Source organism: Gobius niger, assembly GCF_951799975.1.
Source record: "Gobius niger genome assembly, chromosome: 1".
Lineage (NCBI taxonomy): Eukaryota > Metazoa > Chordata > Actinopteri > Gobiiformes > Gobiidae > Gobius > Gobius niger.
The window spans coordinates 13,816,178-13,825,578 of record NC_136852.1 but is presented as its reverse complement, the minus strand read 5'-3'; positions in this window follow the sequence as shown (position 1 = coordinate 13,825,578).

Here is a 9,401-nt window from a genome sequence, read left to right as displayed (position 1 = left end):
GCCTCACAGTGCCTCTCTCACGCAGCCTTTGCAATTACCAAACTGCAACCCCGATCCGCCCTCAAAAACACTTTCAGTTTATTGCCTTATTCTCTCCATATGAGGCCTGTATCTCCTCTATTCCCAATGCTCTCTTTTCTTGCTCTGCTATTTTTTCCCCTCTCCTCTCCTGCATTTGCTCAAAGAAGCTTCCAGAACACGGGTAGTGGACAGCCTGTAGCAAGCGTAAGGGAAAGCTCGAAGGATATGTTAACACCATTGCAAACCCCGACGATGAATATGAATAATACATTGGTATATGCCGACATAAAGACACACTGAGCGTCTGTAAGTTATATGGATACAGCATAGAAAGACTGGTTACCTGAGTTATGCACACTGGATAAATCACAGCGCACACACAAGGCATCGATAATGAAGGAGAAGTGAGAGGCGAGCCGCAAAAATCGATAAAACATTGAACACTATAGTGCGCTACATATGAACGTTCATGCTAGTGGAAATAAAGAGCTGCTGCAGAGGGGGAAAACGGCGAGTCGGCTTGACAAATTGCAACGTAAATCATTGAACAAATAAATGAAACATCTGAAGAGCCATTATAGATGAATGAAGAGGGGCTGAAGGAAGCGTTGGGATAGTCCTTTTGGCCCCCCGGGTCTCCCAGTGCCACCAAAGTACCTGCTCTATGACTGATTGCAGAGTCACACAGCAGGGACTTAGGTTCAGGCCAGAGTGATTTAATACAGTATGCTGTTCACACTTGTAGTGCAATGAAATGCAGTGACAATTTTAGAGCTTGATTCAGTTGGCTAATAGATCCTTCAAACAGTGATTCTGTACTGGTGGGTCGGGAACCTATAGTTGGTCACGGAACCATTTTCAGTGGGTCGCGAGTCTATAGGGAACTTTATTCAACATTTTCCATCTGAAACTGCATGGAAGCACTAACTGTGTCTGTTAAAATGAATTTTATTGGGTTGTTTTGATCAGAATTTCAGTCTTAAAGGGATATGTGCTGCTTGTTCAACAAAAACTTGGAAAATACAGTACTTTATACGATGTATGACAAATTACAGTTTTATTTGGGTCCTCGGCTTGTCATCCGAGGGTAATGGTGGGTCCCAAAGCCCTGACACTGGGTAAACCGAGCCATTTATGTAAAACATTGACATTTGCAGAGAATAGTTCTTTACTTTAGGCGACAATGTTGAGGTTCGGCCCTTGGGTGTTTTGGCAATGATGAAAATCGGCCCTCCACGTCGCAAATTTGCCTACCCCTGCTATAGGTATTAGAAACATAAAATGCAAAAGATAAGAAAAGGTTCTGTCTCCGTCAAACCAGAATATTGGAGAAGTTTTAAAATGTTTCCCAAACAGGGCACGATTGGTCAAATGCAAACGTGAACATCAGCCTACGGTTGATTTTACTGATATCACATTTGGGGTTTGAAAAGGAACAACACATATTCCCGGTTTGGGTCAACACCCGGGCATAATAATGTCTTCACCATTTATACAGAGGGTCAGTTCCTTGGTGTATTTCCACATTCCCCCTAACAGCGATCCTACTGTGAATATATGATCAGAGCATATAAATTAATACTCTCTCAACTTGACTATGATTAATAATTCAGCGCGTGGAAACAATAGAAAAACCATGACATTTACATCCAGTTTGTCCTTTCACATCAGTGTATGAAATATGCAGACCGTGGCCGTTCTGCAGTTTAGATAACAGTAAATTGATAGTGAATTCAATATTTACACTGTGCGCTTCCACTTAGGCGTCGGTACAGTAGGGCGGATGAGTGGGCTGATACATTTCTTATACACTGTAGCGGGGGGGAAAGTTCATGTGGTTGTGCGCGGCTGTCAGTGGCAGTCTCGTCACGCGGCGTTGCTCACCATCTGACTCTGGCCAAGATGGCAGTGATGTCATGGGTGGGAAGTGGGCCATATTCCGATGGTGTTTGCTGTGATCTTAATTGAACGTGCTCGGTGGTTCGGGGAGGGCCGCATGCGTCTCTGTAGGCATACGCCGTGCACATTCCGTATGGCCGCGCCACACAAGTCAGTCAGTCGCCGCATCCACTCAGTGTCAAGCCTGCTCCATCCACTCATATGATGGATGCATGTACTGCAAAAAGACTCTGATGATGTTTCTGTGAATATATATTAAAAGTGTCACACTAGATAGAGCTGCTTGTGATGCTATAATGACCCAACAACATGATAGCCTAAATGTAGACATGTTATTAGTAATGAGATTCCATATGGTATCGCATTGAAACAGTAAACGTATTATGTATTATTTCATCTTTTTATAACACTAGGGCTTTGTTTCCCAACCAGGGGGGGCCGAGAGCTTTGTTGGCTCAGAAGGTCAGGTCCTAGATAGGGGAGACCGGGTATGGTTGTAACATTGGGAGAGTTGTAACACCACCTATTCCACCACTCAGGGATAAGACAGGAGTGAATAGAAAAAAATAGAGAAAAAAAATATTTAGACTATATTTTGTTTAATGCGTATACTATTGCACATAAAACCACATGACTTACATCAGATTAAATTGCAGTTTCTCATGTTCGCAATTTCTCTTCCATTATGCTAATACAGCTCACTAAACAATGGCTTACAGGGGTGGGTTGTAACACAACCATCCCTTCGCATACAACTAATGACACTTTCTTGATTTTAATACTTTTAGGCAGTGGGAAAGAAAGACTGACAGAGGGGCCTTCAAATGTTTTTACAAAAGCATCTGATGAGGTCAGAAAGGAGGATCAGCGGTGAAGGAACATGGGATCTGCCATATAACACTGAGCAGATTATTGCAAAACACTGCAGAAGCTGAGAGAACAGGGTCCAGTGATCTTCCAGTGTAGGTTATTGGAGCATCAATAAATCATCAAGTTTTCTCTGAGGTGCAGGAGGAAGTGTTGGCCGACTATTTGACTCGGGCAGCAGACCTGTGAACTAACTCAATGTGAGGTAAGCATATGACAGGTTAGAGAGAGAGAGACATTGTTCTTTAATTTCAATAAACCTCTTTTTGAGGTATATCACATGACGTGGCCTCTGTTTTTATTTCCGTTGTTTAAATGTTACAACCTACCCCAGTGGGGTAGGTTGTAACAAAGGAACACCATGTATTTGACATCACCTCACGAGGTCTGTGATATTCTTGCAGAGGTTTGAATTGATGCCATCTGTAGTAAACAAATGTGGGTACACAGTACAAAGTTTGAGAACTCTAGCTCAAGTTTCAGTTTATTATGAATAGTTCAGTTTCAGTTTATTATGAATATACAGTAAAAACATTTCATTTTTACACATTCATTTATGGAATAATGCATATTCATAAATGGGACACCCTTGAAGCAACAGTTTGCTTATATATGGGGCCCAAGATAAGACACAATATTAAAAACACAAACATACATTAATACATACACCCATATGACCCCCAATGACATTGTTTTTAAGTTTTAACACTTTTTTGGTGGCTGTGGTTTTGGAAATGGGAGGCCTGGCCTTACTCCAGAACGAGCAGTGGGGGTTTCTAGAAAGAAAACAAGGTCCGGAACCACTTCATGCAACAATTTAAAGGATGTGAATGAATGAATAACTTTATTCTCATTTTACAACTCTACACCTGTGTAGATCAGATGTTGGTCTAGTCCTGAGCCACTGTGGGCCAACCTGACCAGCGTGTTTTTGGAGGTAGGGGAAACCAGAGTACCCGGAGGAAACCTACGCAGGCATAGGGAGAACATGCAACCTCCAAGTTCCTGTTTCCTTGCTGTAAAGCACTTTGGGCCTGAAGGTAGAAAAGCGCTAGAAGTTGAGGGCCATGTACCATGGTAAAGAAAAGAAGAAAAAACAGAGAGAAAAACAGCCCAAATTTCTGCGCACACAAACGTTTGCCATCGGAGGGCACATAGACCAGAGTGATGCAGTTACAATAAGACTGCAAGACATGTTTAGAAGGCAATTCTTACTTTTGCACTCTGCAGAGCTTGTAACCATGGATTGCATGGATTGAATATTCTCTTTTATGAGATTGTAAGAAATGCGCCTAAAATCAAGTGTATGCAGAAATGTAAAAAGTGCTGCTTGGAAAGAGCTGGAGAGCTATTCCTCCTGAGTTACTGGTCAGAGATCCCTGTAATAGTATGGTACTAACTGCAATCCTGGGGCACAGCTGTAAGTAAAGGCTTTCATGAACAAATGATGGCAACACAACACCATAATTTGCCTATTTGTAGCAAATGCAATCATATTATTTACAATCACTAAAAGGAATAAAACCAATTATATTCCCCCATTAAAGTTATGAGTGATCTAACAGCATTAGGTCTGTATTATAATGCAGCTGTGCTTGTATGACACATATAATTACACAGAAGATAAGAGACAGCTCACTGCACTAGTTTATTTATCACTAGTGTGAACTGAGGTTAGCCACAGGGAGAAGAAATACCAAGCTCTGCATTCAGCCGAAACGCATCAACACATGGTGCAATGTTCTATGCATCTTAAAGCAGGATCTTAATGCAGGATTTTCAAGCTTACTATAGATTTTAAAAGTTACTCACGGCACACATTGGTCGTCCTTCTTTTACGCACTAACTCACATTTTACCTCATATGCACTCGGCAGCAGATATACAGCAAGAGTTATTTTTCGCTCATTATTAATAACTTAATGGCACAGGATAGTTCACACTGCATTTGTAACATTTATGGAAATGCCCAGAGCTTCATTTATTTTCAGTTGATTGAAAACGGTCTGAAAGCAAAGCCAGGACTCTGTATATACTGACCCATAAATGATTCAGTTTGGAGAGCTGAGCCGAATCAATGACCCTTGGATCTGTTTGTTGAATTCTGCGGTGAAGCCTAATGCAGTGGCAACTTCAGGCTCTCAACATGAAACAACAAAATAAGAAATGCATCCCATACTGACTAATAATATTTTGACTAACTTTACGGTACCAATTTACATTAAATACAATAGGCTAAATGGGTTTGATTCCTCATCAATGGAGTCTGCAAAATCACTGTGTAGAGCTTAGGACAGTAAGTTATAAACTGGGATTCCTGGCGCATTGAATAATATAATAATGGAGATTTTAAAATGTTAAATACAGGAAGCATTTAGATATTGTTAAAGGAAAACATTAAATCGCTATTTACCGTATCATACTAGGTCATCATCTCTGTCGTAGCCTTGACTGTGGTGCTCAGACTCTCAGCCACTAAATGTTTGCTTGCATATCAGTATGACGCTTTGAGAGGGTGTTTATCCCTTTTCTGTGGAAGCATAGACAGACTTGAATGGTAGGACTAGCGCAATGTCTCGAGTTCTGGTCTCCGGGTCCCGCACCGATGGTAAAAAAAAAAAAAACTTGTATAAGACATCCAGACTGCTGCCTATTTTTCATCTATCCTCTCGAACACCATTGTTAATTCTATAACAGATATGGCAGTGTTATATAGATTTACAGTGATTTGGCATCCAACAGAGTGGTTCCACTGCACCTTTCCCCTGATTTTAATCTATTTATTATTATTATATTATTATTATATTATTATTATTATTATTATTATTATTATTATTATTATTATTATTATTATTATTATTATTATTATTATTATTATTATTATTATTATTATTATTATTATTATTATTATTATTATTATTATTATAGGCGTGGTGGATGTTGCATTGTGTATGGAGCTGTTTGCCACCAGTCTTTCATCTGCGTGTTGAGAGCAGATAATATCAGAGCCCCAGAGCTTGACCAGGTGACCAAGAGTCAACATCTCAGAAACTGCTTTGCTCTGTATCTTGTGGTCAAAGTGTTGACACACAGTTTGTAGCTGCAAAGACACCATGCACCCATGTCAATGCCTCCTCAGTTCTATGTCAGGAACAGGAGCAGAGTCTCGATCCATACCAGACCCAACTGACTAAAGAACAGCTTCTTTCACAAGGCTGTCAGGAAGCTGCACTCTCCCCTTCCCCTATTCCCTATTGTGTAATACAGTATACACAGTGTTAGCAGTTTTGATTCTTAGTGTGTGCGTTTTATGTGGTTCAACTGACTAAATCCGGCTGAACTGAAGTTTTATAACCAAGTTTCTTTAAAAACACATTTTTAAACTTCTGAATCTTGTCAACCTTTAAATGAAATAAACCTGGATTATGCACAGCTGACCTGTGATGCCCCCGGCCTCACCCCTGCAGAGCTGTAACCCATGTGTGACAGAGGACATACAGCAGGAAGCTGGAGCTAAATAAGGAATAAAGGCCGAGGCACTAGAGGGAAGTGTCTGTTTGTGTGAGCGTGTGCTAATTCATGCGATACAAGTTCTTGTTCTTGTGGGAGCTTCTGTACAAAACTGCATAAAACCACGGGGCTATAACAATATACTGTTCTTTTGTTTTATTTTTTTTATCTCTTAGTTTGAAAATATTATGTTCTTACAGTTACAGAACGTGATGCAAGGTTTACACAAATTTTGTAATCCATATTGTTAGTAGAGTATCTTATTTCACTGTTTCAAGGCTTGTGGGAATTACTATATAATTTACATGTTTAAAACTCATAAATTAAGTTGCTAGAGTCAAGTTCCAGCTGTCAGGTGAGCCCTCCCTGATCATCCTACACCTCCAGAAGCCGAGTGACATCGCAGTGAAAATGGGTAAATTTACATCAGAAGTAGAGGATCCTCCCTCACATAAAACTGTTTCATGATTGAATGAATAGATAATAATAACCATCATAATCATGCAGCCAGGGGCCGGAGGGTGTCCGGTTTGGGAGCCTCAGGATCGCATCTCTGCTGTTTGCGGACGATGTTATTCTGTTGGCTTCAACAAATCAGGACCTTCAGCACGCACTGGGGCGGTTTGAGTGTGTAGCGGCCGGGATGAGGATCAGCACCTCCAAATCTGAGGCCATGGTTCTCCACCAGAAAAAGGTGGCTTCCCCTCTATAGGTTGGTGGGGAGTCCTTGCCTCAAGTGGAGGAGTTCAAGTATCTCGGGGTCTTGTTCACGAGTGAGAGACGGATGGTGTGAGATCGACAGACGGATCAGTGCGGCGTCAGCAGTGATGCGGTCGCTGTATTGGTCTGTCGTGGTGAAGAGGGAGCTGAGTCGGGGCAAAGCTCTCGATTTTACCGATCGATCTACTTTCCCACTCTCACCTATGGTCCCGGGAGGAGCTCGGAGTAGAGTCGCTGCTCCTTCACATCGAAAGGAGCCAGCTGAGGTGGCTAGGGCATCTGTTCCGGATGCCTCCGGGTCGCCTCCCGCAAGAGGTGTTCCAGGCGTGTCTTAGTGGGACAAGGCCTTGTGGAAGGCCCAAGGCACGCTGGTGGGAATATGTCTCCGAGCTGGCCTGGTGTCGCCTCGGGGTCCCCCCAGAACAGCTGGAGGAGGTGTGACTTAGGAGGAGACTGGGCATCTCTGCTGAGACTGCTGCCCTCGCAACCGGCCCTGGATAAAGCGGAATAAAATGGATGGATGGATGGAATCATAATAAAACAAAACTAGACCTTTCCATATAAAAAGTGAGTCAAAAAAGAACTGGTACAAAAAACTATAAAAATCGATGAAATATATGGAATGTCATTTGACATTTTCAGAAAAGGCTTTGTTCATATTGGCATGTGTGCGAGAACACAGGTATAAATGCTACAGGATAAGACTTTGCTTTATATAACTAATTTTAATTGGTTTCTTTCTTTCAAAAGCTCAATCTTGCCTTGGGCAGAAAACTGGATCGGGCCGGCCCTGTTTGAAAGACACTGGCTGATCTGGTGAGATTCCTAAATGCAGCCCAGTCTTTTGGCTCCACCTTGTGTTTATATTGAGCATTACAGCTATGTTGCAGTTTATGCTATGGTTTGAGCGTACATTGCATAGAATTCAATCATAATAACATTATCTAGGTAATTCACACACAAACAACTCATAACGTTTACCTTTTTTTCCATCTCCATTTATTAACTTCAGCCCAGTTAAATGAAATTCTTGATCAAGTCTTCCCCTGTGTTTACAGTCTCTCGTTTGTTGGCAGCTTTTATAAAGATCTGGCTTTGTTCCGGGTCACACATCTGGCAGCTGTATGTCTCTTTGATTCCTGAAACATCTCTGTCCACTGTTCAAAAATAATGTGAAGCAGCCGGGGACCATATGGGACGTGTTTGAACTCACACTGGGCATTTCTTTATGTACTGTATGCCAGACAGACAGCTGGATGTCCATCCCACAAAATAAATTCACATTAATTCATTCCACAAACTGGGCTCTAAGTTATGCCTTTGCTTATGTTGAGGAGTGATAATAAAATATGGATCTGTCATTCATATTGTTGCTTTCTTTATTCACCATATTAGTCATTTGTGCCAGCATTAGACTCTGCTTCACATTTACATTCATTGTGCAAAATGTCCAGCTTTGTTTTGTTCTCTTTAAACGAAATACTGTACATTCATGTAAATTCACTTCATTACAACATATTTTTGTAGAAAACCAGAATATAAAAAAGAAATAGATACACAATTTGCAAGCCATAATAACAAATTACAAAACAAGATTTTTTTTTAACTTCACAATGTTCAAATGATCACAATTGATACTTTAAAGGCCCTGTACCTGGCTTTTATTATTACAACAATGAAAGAGGAAGCCGCTCTAAATTCATTCCAAACTTTTTTTCCAAAGTTATTTGTAGCATCCCAATTCTTCACAGGGATGAGTTTTTAGGCAAATTTCACAACTTGCAGGGTCACTTTTCAAGGTCACTGTCACAGAAATGCTGGAAAACAAGCCTGCAAGTTAATGAAATTGATTCAAATGCTTTATAATTTGATGTGCAGTGTTTCCCCCACTAAATGTCTAAGTTTACAATATACTAAAGGAGAACAAAATCAATTCTGTTCCATTACTTGGACAGATTTCAAGTATAGAGCTTAACCATTCCAATTCATTTTCCTTATACTTAAACCCTTTGATGCCACCGGTGGCTGGAGCCTATCCCAGCTCCACTGGGTCACAGTGGTTTCTGCTTTAAAGCTATAGTTTGAAAGACATTCACTCTTACATTGACACAGAAAGGAGAATTTAAGAGGCTTATTTTGGGCAGCATTGTATTACATCGCTAAGTCTAATTCCTTTCCTATAGGGGCAGAAAAGTCCACCTGGTAACCCGGAATAAGCAGTTGAAAGGAGGAGGAAACTATTTCAGTTCAACCCAATACAGATGATGACTTGAAAACACACCTCAAAGGAACAGGCCACCGTTTTTCCACACTGAGATACGTTCTTAGCTGAGCTTAAACGAGTTGATGTGTACCTGTTTGTTCTTTACGAGTGCGCTCAAAAAG